At 39.5% G+C, this 15,686-nt stretch overlaps 1 protein-coding gene across 4 annotated transcripts in view; it reads left to right on the top strand.

Moving 5' to 3' along the window:
* The window catches only part of atp8b5a (ATPase phospholipid transporting 8B5a), a 49,751-nt gene that overhangs the window by 1,999 nt on the left and 32,066 nt on the right, over positions 1-15,686 (top strand). Inside the window, exon 1 of one of the 4 annotated variants that reach the window (XM_036598425.1) lies at positions 880-1,228. The exons of 1 other annotated variant lie outside the window; for it this stretch is intronic. The gene's annotated coding sequence lies outside the window, so the exon portion shown is untranslated. Of the gene's footprint in view, positions 1-879; positions 1,229-3,916; positions 3,972-10,011; positions 10,184-15,686 lie in introns of those variants that run through there. 2 more of the 4 variants (XM_036598424.1, XM_036598423.1) reach the window with 2 other exon arrangements.

Consider the following 15,686-nt stretch of genomic DNA (forward strand, 5'->3'; position numbering starts at 1 on the left):
GTCTTCCAGGTGGTTGTTAGGAGCCACATTTTCTTCGTAGCGTCTAATCAGTTTTTAACTCATTTTTTGGAAACTTTTTTCACTTCTCTCCTTATGCAAGTGGATAATCTTATCTCATCTCCTCACAGACTTCTGCTTAGAAATGAATAACGTATCTGTGACTATTTTGGGTGAAAATGTAACAAACGATGGCTGATCTTGGAAATTTGCACTGTGTACAGTTTCTCCTTTCGCTTATTGCGCGTGTACGAGACTCGTCTTGTTTTTTTACATGTGTTTATAGTGTGTTTATGGTCCAGAGGAACTGAAAAGAACCATCTGGACTCATTTAGATTAACTGATCTGATCTGCGGTCAGTTTCAGACTTACAGCTCTAGTTATTAGACTATGTTAAAGAGGGACGAGGGAGAGGACTGACCCCAGACCAGCACAGCTATACCGAAACGTCTGATAGAATAAGCCATTGTGAGTAAGGGAGTGAGTGAGTGAGTAAGTGAGCGAGAGAGAGAGAGTGAGTGAGCGAGTGAGTGAGTGAGGAGTGCAGCGTGTGGCTGCAGTGCTCTCTGTCTGGGGCTCTCAGAGCGCGGGAGACGGAAAAAAGAGAAAGACTCACTTCCTTTTTTGGCGTGCAGGAAATTGATACTTTAAGCAAGAGAGCGAGAGAAAGGAGGAGGAGGGAGGGAGAGAGAGAGAGAGAGAGAGTGAGGGGGAGAGAAAGGGAGGTTTGTGGAAGGTTGAACAAAGACTGTATCATAGAAAGAGAGAACTAATGGAGTTTGGAAACTGAAGAAACAGAGAGAGAGAGAGAGTGAGAGAGAGACAGAGAGAGAGAGAGAGAGAGAGAGAGAGAGAGGAGTGGAGCAGACGGAGAGAAGGAGAGGAGTGTGTGACAGTGTGTGAGAGTGTATGAGAGTGTGTGAGCGGTCCCGCCCCGTTCACTGTTTATCTGCAGGGGCGTGTGTGTGTGTGTGTGTGTGTGAGAAAGTGAATGAGTGTGGAGGCCAAACCCCCCTCTCAACACTACAGAGAGAAAGAGGGAGAGTTGAGGGGGTAAGAACGTAAAGAGAGAGAGAGAGAGAGAGAGAGAGAGAGAGAGAGGGAGAGTAAAGGGCCTGAGGGAAGCTATGAAGCAGCTGTGGAGTCCCTGTTTGAAGTAAAACACCTCTGGATTTATCTTCCGCTCGTTGAGACGGACGGACGGGCGAGTGGACGGACAGACAGACGGACGGTAAGTCCTACAGATGAAAGGTTAGAGGGCACAGCGTCCTGCAAAAATACCGGAAGAGACAGAAAAGAGAAAGAAAAAGAAAAAAGAAGCCAAACGTTCTACAGAGCTTCACTGGATTAATGTAACATACAGTATCGCCAAAGAGTCTCTCTCTCTCTCTCTCTCTCTCTCTCTCTCTCTCTCTGTCTCTCTCTCTCTCAGTCTCGGTCTATCTCTAAGTGTCTCGGTCTGTCTCTGTTGCTCTCTCTCTACCATCTCTCTATCTATCTATATCTCTCTCAGTCTCTCTCTCTCTCTCTCTCTCTTTTTTTTTCTCTCTCTCTCTCTTTCTCTCTCTTTCTCTACTGTTTCTCTGCCTCGGTCTATCTCTATCTCTCAGTCTCGATCTATCTCTCTCTCTCTTTCCTCTCCTCTCTCTGTTTTGGTCTATCGCTTTCTTTTTCCTCTATCTGGTTTTCTCTCTTTCTTTGTTTAGGTCTATCTCTTTTCCTTTACTATCTGTTTCTCTCTGCCTCACTCAATCTCTCTCTCTTTTTCTCTACTATCTCTCTCTGCTTCACTCTATCTCTCTTTTTCTCTGCTATTTTTCTGCCTCTCTCTGTCTCTCTCTCTCTCTCTCTCTCTCTCTGTTTTGGTCTATCACTCTCTTTTTCTCTACTATCTCTCTCTCTCTGTCTTTCTCCTCTATCTTGTTTTCTCTCTCTCTGTTTTGGTCTATCTCCTTTTCTCTACTATCTCTGTCTTGCTCCATCTCTCTCTTTTTCTCTTTTTCTCTCTCTCTCTCTTCTATCGTGTTCTCTCTCTCGGCTGTGCTCAGTCTCAGTTCAGGGTGCTGTGTAGGGATGATGCAGTGCTGTGTCCGTAGTGCTGCTGAAGGTCAGTCAGTGAGCTCTTAAAGAGAGGTCAGTTATCAGAGCGTGGTGAGTGTGTTCAGGTGAGGGACTCTGAAACCTGTTGAAGTGCCGGAGCTCGGTGGGAGGTGGAGGAGCCGGCTCAGATTTCACTCTTCAGAGGGAGCAGAGCTTTAAAGAGATTCACCTCCACGGTGACGTGTGCGAACTCTGCTTCTCTAAAATGTAACGTGTTGTCAGAATGAGCTCGTTGCTCTGAATGCCCGATTGTTGTCTGTCTGAACTGAGCGAAGGTCGAATTACTGAGATGCACTGAAGCAGCAGATTAGCTGAAAAGCTGATTCCTCCAGTTTCCCCCTGAATGCAGTCAGTCAGTCAGACACTACATTGGTGTCTGAGGTTGGCTTCTAAAGTTGTAGCACTGGAGCTACAAGGCTAATGTAGCTAACAAGTAATGTAAGCTGACAGTACTGGTTTATGTATATTTAAAGAATATATATGAATGTTTAAATACCACTTTTGAGCGACAAACTGGATCATTTTGTACTTCTAGTTTGCTTTTCATGGCAAATGGTAGAAAATAGACTCCAAACTTTGAGCGATTACCAGATCGCGGAAAGCGTAACTGAACTGATTGTGTTACCGGTATAAAAGGCCTCATCGCTAACATGGGAGCATTTCTTCTCCTTGTGTAAAATGCAGAGCATTTTCTTTCAAACAGCACTTCAGCTTTAAGAAGTCACTCAGCGTTACTCATTAGTGAGTGAATGTCCGGTGTTTCTCTGCTTATCTTTTAGTGGACATTAATTAAAGCAGACTAAACAATTGAACTAGCTGTTTTCCTTTAATCCATACGGTCCACACAAACCCAAACTCACACATCAGACACCCGCTCATCAGTACTGTAGGTGTGGTGTTTTGGGGGGTCCTGTTTTCTGTACTCAGGATCCAGTGCTCATCATTGTGAGTGGATTCTTCTTGTTTCGTTCTCAGGGTTAGTTTGTTGTGGGAATGGAATAGGCTTTGACTCGAATAGATCCGTACTCCCTCATTAGCATTGCGCTGTACTCACCTCTTTTATTTGATGTCACCGCATGACCCCACCACCATTTTGATGACCAGTGTAAAGGAAATAGTCAATGCCGGATTCTCTCAGGGTCAAATTCTCACTTATAGAACTGTAAAATTAAAAGTTGACACTGTACAAACATTTATTTGATAGTATGTCTCTGCAGTTAGCCTAGCAACCTGTTGTACCTGATAAAATGGCCCAATAAATCTAATAAACTGGCCACTCAGTAATTTGTCTCACTGCTGTACATTATTTTACCCTATCACAGCTTATGTGACAACAACCAATGAAAAAAGAATAAAAAGTCAAAACTATTCACTTAATTGTTTAGCAATGCAGTGTACAGTAGTGGGAGACACTGAGCACACTGTGGTGCACATTGATATAAAGATCTGTGGTGTTTATTCAGTATAAAGAGTGCATGGTGGGAAGCTGCAGTCTTCGGAATCATGTCCAGACTTCCCATTTTACAACTCGGTCGTTAAAAATGTCCGGGTTATGTAACAGCATGCTTAAACGCAGATTAGCTTTAGTTACGATGAAAGAGCCGGCCCATACAGTGAGCGCCCTCCTGATGTTTATCAGTATTCAGGAGAAAACTCGTCTCCTAGGGAATTAATTAATCCAGACTAAACAAACAATCTGTTTTCTTGCAATCCATACAAACTGTACATACCAAACCCTTTAGATTACTGAGCCTGATATTCAAAATGTGATCCCTCTGTTTGTAAACATGGAAAATACAGTTTATCACTACTGTAAAAATGATGTTTTTTCTTTGGTTTTTCTGTGCTGTAGAAACTCAAAAGAGGACTCAAACGTGAGTAGATTCTTCTTGTTGTGTGCACAAAGCTAATTAGCATTAGTTTATCCTCCCAGTCTAAAGCATCTCTGATCCCTTGGCATCATATATAGGTGTGCAGTATCATCATGCTTGTTGGATTTTAACTCTAGATAGATACAGTCAAGCGAGCTCTCTCATTGGTTAGTAACCAGATCACTTTTGTGGAATTTTTATAATGGGCCGGAATACAGACCTTGGAAGAATTCCACCTTTCTTCGTCAAGTCCAAGCAAAGTTAACTAAAGTCTATACAACCTTGGAGTATAATCTAGCACGTTTGGAATATTTTCTTTAGTCTTGGACTTATCAGTGTACATATATGTATATATATATATATATATATATATATAGTCATTTTGGGCCGTTTCTTTTGGTCAATTCATCATGAAGTAATGTAAAGAGCAGCAGGCATTTTCAAATTATGTCAAAAACTGAAAAATGATAAAAATGGGGATACAAGGTTTTGTTCCGACAGCAGCGATATGTTTGGAATATTCAGATAACAGTTGAGGGTCTTGCTGTGGATCATTATATTGGAATATCAGATCACCAAGTTGGGTGCATCCTGGGATCACATTCTTGGAATTTTAGATCAATATTTTGGATTCATAACTTGGATCATAATATTGGAATATTAGATCTCAATTTTGGATCCATAACTGTATCATAATAAAATGAAACCACAATGTTGGAATATAAGATCATTATTTTGTCAATGTAAAATGAATTGCATCAGCTGTGGTGAAACATGGTGAAATGGTGGCACTGAGCAAGCTTTCCCATTCAAGCTTCAAGGCTTAAAGTTAGGGTCAGGACTTCAGGAGCTGGACTGAAGGCCTCACACATTAGATTAACAACCAACATAATTAAGAATTGATTGATAATGAGTGTTGAGAAAAAACATCACTGTAGTCCTTCGTGAAGTTCTAGATGTGTCACTGACTGCGAATAGGAGCCGTAATCTAAGCAGTGTTCCGGGTAGTTGTTAGGAATGTAAAACAGTGGCGGCAGCTCTATGCCAGGCCTCTTTACTGAAAGAGTCGCTGTAATATATAGTATAGTATAGTGTATATATATATATATATATATATATATACATATATATATATATATATATATATATATATATATATATATATATATATATGGAATATATGTTAATGTCTGTTACAAGATCATAATGTTTTTAATCTAGAAAAGCCAAAAAATGATAATGTGCACCGTTAGCATAACGCTAACATATTATCAGATTATGAAGAATATGAAATGGCCCAAACTAAAGAGTTAGCACTAAAAGGTAACTGAACATGTCTTTTCATCATCTTAGATATTTAGATCTAGAGGTTTTAGCTGAAATTCTTTTTTTTGTTCCAAAAACAAAAAAAATTGAAAGTGAAAAAGTGAATCCTATATATGAATTATTTCCCAAACAAGCTTTTACATGTTAAAAACATTGTGAAATAACCCCCAACAGGCACTTTTATTTAGAACTTAAGTGATAGCAGTATCATCCCAATTACTATATGTACCTTGTTTAAGTTTAATTAGCATAATCTGTGTCCTCGTTAATGCATTTGAGCCAATCAGGTGTGCCCTGTTTGACAGAAGGTCAGTATTTCTGATTGGAGGAATAACGTTATCATCCTGTCGTTGAAAAAGAGTAAATCATGCTATACATTCTTTGTAATTATGGACTGAATTGTAGCCTGTAAGATGAAATAAAATGGAGCTGAACTAAAACAATCATGACCCCTGTGTAAGGTCAGTGGCCTTAACATGTAGCGGCATCGCTAACTAGCCCGTTTGCCACTGACCCAAACAAGCGCTCGCTGTGAAATACCACACATCAATAATGCAGCGCATCATAACTGACAGCGCTGTACGGTCATTGTTAATGGATGAATAATGGAGTGGTCATTAGAAATTACACGGCCTTATCAGGTAAAGTGAGAGCTCTTGTGTGCTTTTGAGAGAAGTCAAGCACAGCCCTGAGGATGGGGTGAATTATTCAGGGAGCGGCTGCTCTGGCCTGAATGATTTTTCCATCTATTATTAGCCCGACGTTTTAGTCTGACGCTAAACTGAGAGGCGTGTGCTGTTCTGGTTGAACTCACTGTTACCTTTAGCTGATCTCTGCGTCACCATAATCAGTTTCCAGCCCCAATGCGATCAAATAGTCATATTTATCTGGAAAAATTGCATCAGCGTCACCCTGTGGGAAATATGAATGTCATTTTTTTGAAAAACAATCACATCCTGTAGTAAACAAACCTGATACATTTTGTTCTGTGTACAGTTCCCCCTGAATATCACAGGAATCATGAGGTTGTAAAAGACCTAAAATATGAATATTGCTACATGCTTAGGCTGCCTTGCACTGAACTGACACCATCAAAACCAAAATAGCCCACACAAACCAGCAGGCTCTGTCCAGTGTGGTGATTTGGAGACTTTGGCAGTTTTAGGCTGCAGTCTGAGTTGCTGGCCTTGGTGTCTAACAGTGTTAGACTTACTTTCATTGCAGTGCACAGGAGCGTTAGCTTGCTAGTAGCATGTATGCAGCATTATTTACGTTTTGATCTTGTAATTCAGTGAATCTGTTGGATCGGGTGAAAGGTATCGTCTTAATGTCAGTATTAGCATTCCTCACATTTAGGTGTTAAAACAAACGGATCCACAAATCTCTCATCGTGGGTTTACATCTATAGTTCTAATGCTAATTGAATCAGTTCCCCTTAACTCAAATGTAGTCGATTAACGAAGACATGTTTAGAGTCTAAAGCTTGCTTCTCAAGTTTTAGCACTAAAGCTACAAGGCTAATGTAGCTAACAAGTAACAGAAGCTTATACCTCATCAACTGTGAGGCAAAAATGGAAAAGTACAGCCTAAATTGAGGCTTCAGGGTAGCTGCTACTGTTTTTAGCTGTGCTAACAAACTTTAGGCCATGTTTCTAGATAACAGTGTGTCAGAAACCACATAATCATGTTCTATTAGAGACACTGAACACCTCCACACAGTCTGAGTCGAGTGTGTCATGACTGATTTATGTAGTTAGCACCGTGCTAATTGGCATACATGCATTTCCATTGCGTTAGCTACTTTAGCCTTGTGGCTACTAATGTTAGCTATACCTACATTAGAGTGCAGTCCGAGCATGTCGTGGCTAATCGACTACATTTGGGGGAAAATTTGTGTAAATTAGTTTGTTGAGATTAAGATTTGATTAGCACAGTTAGCAGCCTGAATTAATGTGATTGTACAGCAGCTATATGTTATATCACAGGCATGTACTACAGTGAAGTGTCGTGCTCATATTTTCTCAGTTCTATACTGTCACTCCTTTGGTTTATTAGACCACTGAGAGGAAGCTAGTATTCCAGCAGCTAGCTAGTTAGCAACTTTAGTTCATCAGGGAATGTTAGCAAATTAAATCAGACTTTTTGACAAATGTTTACTTTATTAAAAATAAGGACAAACATTAGGATATTTTAGCGTTTACATTTTGGTGTCTAGCTGACCGTTTTGTCCAGAGTGGAGTTTGCGATTTAGCGCTGTCCTCGACAGCACAGTAGCAGCAGCCATCAGCTGGGATTGAATCACCACTTTCTGAAATATATATATCAAAGCTTTAGCCAGTACTGTTGTTCTGATCTGAAATATCACATTACATCAGTGTTTATACTCCTATACTCCAGCTTTGATGATGACGGTGGTGATGGTGATTGGAAGGTGGCTGGGTGACTCAAAGCCCTTGCTTCCTCCACACCCAAATGGTCAGCGAGTGCTGATGAAATCCCACTGCAACAGCGGCTGACCTTTACTGCACTTAATTCCTGTTTTCTAGAAATGTTTGGCCTGTGTTTCAATAAATCTGGTCTATGAAAGTCTCTCTGATTTAACTTTGATCTGTCAAAAGATTTACATAATTAATTAGTTGCATTAATTTTTTTAAGTTAATCATGATTAATCACATTCGTCTTATTTGCTCCAGTTTGACCCTAAAGAAAAACTGTTTCCATTTCAAAAGCACATTTTGTTATAGCTGTATGAGTGGAAAATGAAAATGGCTTTTAGTTTTTATGACCAGTGTCCAGTGAGAGCAACAGCGGCTGCATGTGCAGCAATGAGTGCATCTCCTATGTATAGTCAATGAGAGTATATGTTATATGTATCATATATACTTTGAGTGGTCTGGCTACTCTATGATTGTAGCCTGTCGTTCTCATTCATTCAGCTCATGGATTCTTGTTACAGTGGAGGGTCTCGAGGGGAGCTGGAGCTCCACCAAGCTGCTGCTTTTGTTAGTTTGCTGCTTGTTGGTGTATCCATAGTTGTCAGTGAGTGCTGTGCAGCGTTGTCTGCTGGGATATTTGGTCAAGAGCTCTACAGTCACAGGCTCTATCAGAGTGACATACAGTGCTTAAACTAGGAACATATATGAAAATAGATATGTATTTACTCATTTACATAAATTTCCACTCATTTGAGCTCCACCTACTTCTGTTAGCTCCCATTACTTGTTAGCTACATTAGCGTCATAGCTCCAGTGTAAACCTACAGGTCAACCGTCCCAGTTGATTGACTGCATTTCCCCGTCACTAACCACAGTGTCCTGTTCTGTTCTTTTTTGTTCCTCTTGGCTTATTCAGTCGAGAGAAATTTGTTCCTCTTTCTACAGACTGTGCATGCTGGTGTGAGTGAGGAGGAAATAGACATTTTTAATCATTTTAAGTAATTTTATTAAGTGAAACTGAGCTGGCAGATAATTAATGTTGTTCAAGCCTTATATCCCGAAACTACATCATCCACCAGTGCAGCAACATATCATATTTTATTCAATAAAGCTGCTTAAAATAGATAAACAAGTCTGGATGAATGCATGTCTTAGAAAACGTGTATTGTCTAGACTTGAAATACAGCAGTGTATTAATGCATTGTGCTGCACTGTGGTGGAATTTTTTACTTAACTGATTTTGTAATGTTAGAGTATAATTGATTATAATATTGATTATAATAATCATATTTAATAAAGTATACACTCATTGTTTGGCCTGAATAAAGTTCAAAACATTGATGAAAAATGTGAAATATTAAAAGCTTAGTGTGTAGTTTTGATTGTTTATATTTCACTACTGGATAAATAGTTCCAAAGTGATCAGAAAGAATATTATATTAATATTAGGTAAAGAATTGTGATGAAAAATAAGCTTAATTGTGGTGAAAACTAAGATGAATGATGGTGAAACCTAAGCTGAATTGTGGTGAAAATTTGGTTGAATTGTGGTGATAATTTAACTGAATCATGGTGAAATGGGAGTTGAATTGTGGTGAAAATATAATTGAATCATGGTGAAATGGGAGTTGAATTGTGGTGAAAATATAATTGAATCATGGTGAAATGGGAGTTGAACTGTGGTGAAAATTTAATTGAATCATGGTAAAATGTGAGTTGAACTGTGGTGAAAATATAATTGAATCATGGTGAAATGTGAGTTGAGCTGTGGTGAAAATATAATTGAATCATGGTGAAATGGGAGTTGAGCTGTGGTGAAAATTGAATTGAATCATGGTGAAATGGGAGTTGAGCTGTGGTGAAAATATAATTGAATCATGGTGAAATGGGAGTTGAACTGTGGTGAAAATTTAATTGAATCATGGTAAAATGTGAGTTGAACTGTGGTGAAAATATAATTGAATCATGGTGAAATGTGAGTTGAGCTGTGGTGAAAATATAATTGAATCATGGTGAAATGGGAGTTGAGCTGTGGTGAAAATTGAATTGAATCATGGTGAAATGGGAGTTGAATCGTGATAAAAACTGAGTTGAATCGTGGTGACAGTTGAACTGAATTGTGGTGAAATGTGAGATTTGACTTGATGCACTGAATCATTTCATAAACAGTCACTGTAAGGTCAGAGATTTACTTGTTTCTTCTTTTCAGTGTTTGTAAGTGCTGTGGGTGGGGTGTGTGTGTGTGTGTGTGTGTGTGTGTGTGTGTGTGTGTGTGTGTTTGTGTGTGTGCATTGTGAAATTCTGCTGTTTGGGATTCTCCTGCATGTCTCTGCGTGTTCCTCACTCGGCCCCGAGCCGTACAGGAGGGGGTGTTTCAGTGAAGGTACGTTGGTTCTGTATGGAGTTTAAACAGAGAGAACATCACTGAGAGACTGAAGACTGAACTGCGTTAATGTGAGTGTGATTATGATTTAACGTGCCTGTGTGAGAGTCTGTGCTGTGCTGTGCCGGGATTAGAATGTGATCAGTAAAGTTATGGTGAGTTATGGTGATTGTAGCTACATACCGTAATGCTCTGCTGTGACTGTGGCGCTCAGGTAGGCCGTGTTTTCTCCGGGTCGTGTGTCGAATGTGTGTGTGCTTGGTCTTAATTCATTTCTACATGACCATTTTCCAGCCTCTCTTCATCCCTCAGAATTAAACAGGCTGTTTTTGTCACTGTGCCTTTAAGACTGATCTATGTAAATGAGCTCTGCTCTGATTCGCTACCCTCATTCAAAAAGCTTATAACTTCAGTGTGAGTGAGTGGAGCTAACCTGCTGTAGGCTGAGTGGGCAGATATATGAGGAATGATTTGGATTTTATGTGACGTCACAAAAGCACTGGATTGAAAACAGACTGTTTTGCAGACTAGTTTCCATATGTGGACGGGAAGTGAATGGTGTGTTTTGTAAAAGCAAGGAAAATTTGTTTTTGGATAATATTTAACCTAACGGCATGGAGCTCACGAGCTGTCAGTCTGGCACATTATATTTAGCTTTCACTCCTCAAACCCAAATATGTCGGGTCTTCTCGGTGAAAAAACAGACCTGCAGCTTAATTTATACAGAATAATCACATTTAAATCACACCACAGTAACTGAATTGAATCTGGGTGAAAATATTGTTGAATTGTGGTGAAACTAAATTGAATAGTGGGGAAAATTTTATTGAATTGAAGTGAAACTGCGCTGAACAGTGGTGAAATTCTGATTGAATAGTGGTAAAAACTGAGTTGAAATGTGGTGACAATTTAGTTGAATTGAGGTGAAAATGTAGTTCAATTAGTGTGAAAATGAATTGAATAGTGCTGAAAACCCGAGATGAAACATGGAGAAAACTGAGTTGAATTTTGGTGAAACTTTAGTTAAATTGTAGTGAATCTTTTTTTTTTTTTTGAATTGTGGTGAAAATTTAGTTAAATCATTTCTCACAATTAATTTTTCCCCAAATCATTCAACCCTGCTTTCACCTGCCTTTGTTCTGCCTAACTCAAAATCCATCCCATAAAACTTAACAACATCTGACTTGTAATTTTTTAAATAAACATAATGCAGTTCTTCTAAATCAGAAGGTAGATTAAGGTTTTACTGAAAGCTGAGTGATTGCTAATACGGCTAGTGCGGCTGATTTTGGGAAAATGAAACCTAAAGCGTCAGTGAATGAAGCCCTGTTGGAGCTGAAAGAGTCGACTCATATTCCTGAGCTGAGCTGATTGTATCTGACTCACTGAAAGAAGCAGGAATTCCTGTCACTAGTGTATCAGCACTTTTGGCTGAGTGTGAACTGTGTGGTGAGTTTAGAGTGGTTTCCAACTTTACAGACAAAAAATAGCAGAACTTCTGAGAACGTACATGTGCACTTTACTGCGGTCTTACACTGAGTCTGAAGCTGGCAGACTCATTTTAAAAAGAGCCTGTTAGATTTGCGTTGTTTGGATGCATCAGCTGGCAGGCTGACCAATCAGAGCCGTGTTGTCATGGTTACTCACTCATATCATGAAAATAACTCTTTTTTAGATAGGAGTTTGAAGTGGTGTGTAAACACTGTTAATGTTCGTTCGTCAGTCCATACAGTCCAGTTCATTGTTTTTTGTGATTTCACAAAAGCCAAAACCTTCAGCCTAAAGCTGTTTAGCCCCGCCCACTCACACTGAAGTTATAAGGAGTGTTTCAGCTTAGCCTGCTTTTCTGAATGAGGCGCAATCCAGACAATCAGAACTTAAAGGTACGGTGACGAAAACTCTAAGGGATGAAGAGAGGATGGAAAATGGTCATGTAAAAATGAATTATGACTGTTTTTTTGGTATGTAAAACCATATAAAGGATATAAATGGCCCTCAAGAGGGACAAATAAAACAAATCTAACGAAATGTAATGTGTAATAAGTCTGCAGGTCACAGGGTTAGAAAGTGCCCCTGTTATGTTTATCAAGCCAGAACTGTTTCTTCTCCTCCTCATTTCAGTCTGACTTCCTACTATTGTTCAACTCTCAGCAGCAAATCACCAACTTCTCTGTTTTCCAGTAGCGCAGAGAGTTGAGCAACACTGGGTGGGCTCTGAGTGTGTGTGTGTGTGTGTCTGTGGGTTTTAACTGCCGGTTAGAATCATGAACACATACAATGTTGCACAACTTGAGCTAATTTTCATAGTTTTGTCTGCGTTTAATGAGGGATGTTGTGTAAAACTCTTATTGGTTTTCTTTACACAGTTTTAGAATGAGCGCCGTCGTTCCTCGACTTGTTCTGGCCTCTCCCTGTAACAGAACTCTGATTAACCCACACAAAATCCATACAATATCACAATACCTACATTTAGAGTCGGTTATTCATTCAGCCTAATGAGAAACTGTAGAACAGACTCAGTTTATATCACAATACCTACATTTAGAGTCGGTTATTCATTCAGCCTAATGAGAAACTGTAGAACAGACTCAGTTTACATCACAGTACCTACATTTAGAGTCAGTTATTCAGTCATTCAGAGTGGTTTGGTAAAGAAATCTGAACCACACTGTTTACATCTCACACTCTGAATTCTGCTGAATTGTGTGAAGTCAGTGTTGCTTTTGTCTGGTTTTAATGCAGACAGTGTGTAGTGGAGGGCAGAGGAGCTCATGGTAAAGGTTAATAATAGTTGCAGCAGATGATAAGATGGTAAAGATGTGAAGTGCTTTACACAGAAAGCTATTTTAAGTGGGGTGTGATGCTCTTCTCACTCTAATAGGAAACCAGGAAAAAACAGAAAAGAAAAACACGTAAAGTTTGTAGTTTGGCTGTGTGACAGCAGTAAAAGAGTAACGCACAAAAGCCCCTCTGTGCTTCTACAGCCATATGAAAGTCATTTAACACACAGGCTCTGTTTGAACACCAGCCAAACATTGTTGTCTAGAAAGAAAGGCCCAAAACACCCCCACACACACACGCACACACACACACACCCCCACACACACACGCACACCCACACACACCCACACACACACACACACACACACACAGGACTGTGTTAAAGTTCCCACTTCATTTAATTTACAGTCGAAAGCCTTTATGTACAAGTTATTCTCTTCTCTGCTATTAAATCTGATGTTAGCTGTCTGAGTGTTCAGTGTGTCACTCTTTATCTTTATTACAGCTTCTATTCTTTTCAGGAGACTCACTTTCAGTTCCTCAAAGAATCCGCAGACATTCCTCCAAAGTTCAGTCTTAGAAGCTGGTTGATCATTTTCTGATTCTCACCATCCAAATAATCTCAGTTACAAATTTACACTCATCAGCGCATAAAACCGAATGTGTATTCAGTTATAATTCAGTTTCGCAGCTGCTCACTGCCTCTATTATACGTGAGTCAACAACAACCAAAAATGGCATAATTCATGTCTATAATCGGAATTAAGTATCTACTATAAACATTTCAGTATCTACTATATTCCGTTTCTACTATTAATTATTCATTATCTACTAAATTATTCAGCATCTGCTCAATTATTTAGTATCTATTATGAAATATTCAGTATCTACTTTAAATTATTCAGTATCTACTATAAAGTATCTACTCAATTATTCAGTAGCTATTATGATTTATTCAGTATTTACTACGATTTGTTTATTATCCACTATGAATTGTAATTATAATAAAGCTCCTCTTTGTCCTGCCTGTGATGGACTAAGCCCACCTCTATCCACTAACCCTAAAGGTCACGTGACATTTACACGATGATATTTTACAATTATGGTGTAAAATTTCTATTCCGTGTCTGAATGGCTAAATAAACACATTCCACCCATTTATATTTCAAAGGGGATTGGTGATTGGTGGTGTAATAGAAAGACGGGCCAGGAAAAACCTGAGAAAAACTGAGCGTGACAGCAGCTCAGCGGCGGCTAAGAGCTCCACTCACCACAGAACACGTTCAGCTTTCACTGCAACACCAGTCACCCCAGTCTGCGCTCTCAGAAATCCTCCAAATGGGTCGTTCTAGCTTCAGTTAGCTGGAACTGAGCCTGTACCGTGCTGTGGGCCATGTTTGGCCTGCTAACTAAGCTACTGTTAGCCAAACACTACAGTCCCAAACACATTTCATCCTTCTGTCATTCCAGTAGCTATTATGATTTATTCAGTATTTACTATGATTTGTTTATCATCCAGTATGAATTGTACTGTTGCTATGATGAATTATTCAGAGTCGACTATAAATGCTGGTGTATCTGCTCTGAAACGTTAACATATGAGTCGTGTAGTTCAGTGTAAAGTGGAGCTGAAGTGTTTAGGCGGGTTCGGTTGTACAGGTTGTGGTATTTTGCAGCATCCGTATGAAGTTGTGGTTTTGGGTTTGAGGTTATGGAAATGTGGCATGAGGGTTGAGTTTTTCTGTAAAAGTCATGCATTTACTTGGAAACCACCACGATTGTTGCGTTGTTTGCATTGCACTTAAGTTTGATGTATGAAGAAAAGCAGGTCAGGCTGTGGGTGTTTCTGTACGGCTACAAAGGCCTCCTGAGAATCAGGCCCACTGAAACTGCCCCCAGCATCAGTCAGCGGTTGGAGAGGGGGCCAAGACATCTTCACTTTCTCCTCCTGACCTCAATACAAGCAGCACAGCGAGAGAACATCTCGGCGTTAACTGCGATTGAAGGAGAAGTTAGTTATAGAATCTAATTTACACAGTTTCTGCTCTTACGTCAGATGTTGTCAGTAAGATAAGACGTGTTTGGTGTCTGTTCGCTTCTGTAGTTTTCATATCATCCGTATCCGAAATGGTAACATTTTATGTTTCTTAACTTCATGAAAGTTAATGGAACCAGATATTCGGCTTCCAAATGGCTGCGCTGTAGCCATTTAACTGTTCACAGAGAACAGTGTGTTGTTCAGTGTCAGAAACCACAGTAACTCTTTACTACAGGGCAGAGTTCATAGAGCTGCATGACACCTACATGAGGCTTTCATGAGAACTGACACTGACTCACGTTAACAATTACAAACACTTTTTTCTGCATTAGAGAGCTTTGATTTCATGGTGACATTACATCAGTGTCACTGGTGACACTGATTTTTTTGATACATTAGGCTGTATTGACATTTTCTGGGGTGAAATGACACAGACAGTGTAGCGTGCAGTGATATCACGCTAATAATATGATATAAAATGCCCAGCCAGATTGGACAAAAGTGAGTATACAGTTTACAGATCTAACTAAATATATATAAACTGAATAAGCGGTACTGACTTTTGTGATCTGCGTTGTACTTTGTACATATGCAGTAAGACACACACACAATGCATTTAAAATAAACAAGATATCAAATCGTAACTGCATTTTCACAGAGTGTCAATACCTGCAACACTCGCTTCTGTCATGTTAAGGTTCATTTGATCAGATTTAAAATGAAGAAATTCATTTCTAAAGGTATCAGTCAGTAAA

The sequence above is a fragment of the Colossoma macropomum genome, unplaced genomic scaffold (genome assembly GCF_904425465.1).
Source record: "Colossoma macropomum unplaced genomic scaffold, Colossoma_macropomum, whole genome shotgun sequence".
Classification (NCBI taxonomy): Eukaryota; Metazoa; Chordata; class Actinopteri; order Characiformes; family Serrasalmidae; genus Colossoma; species Colossoma macropomum.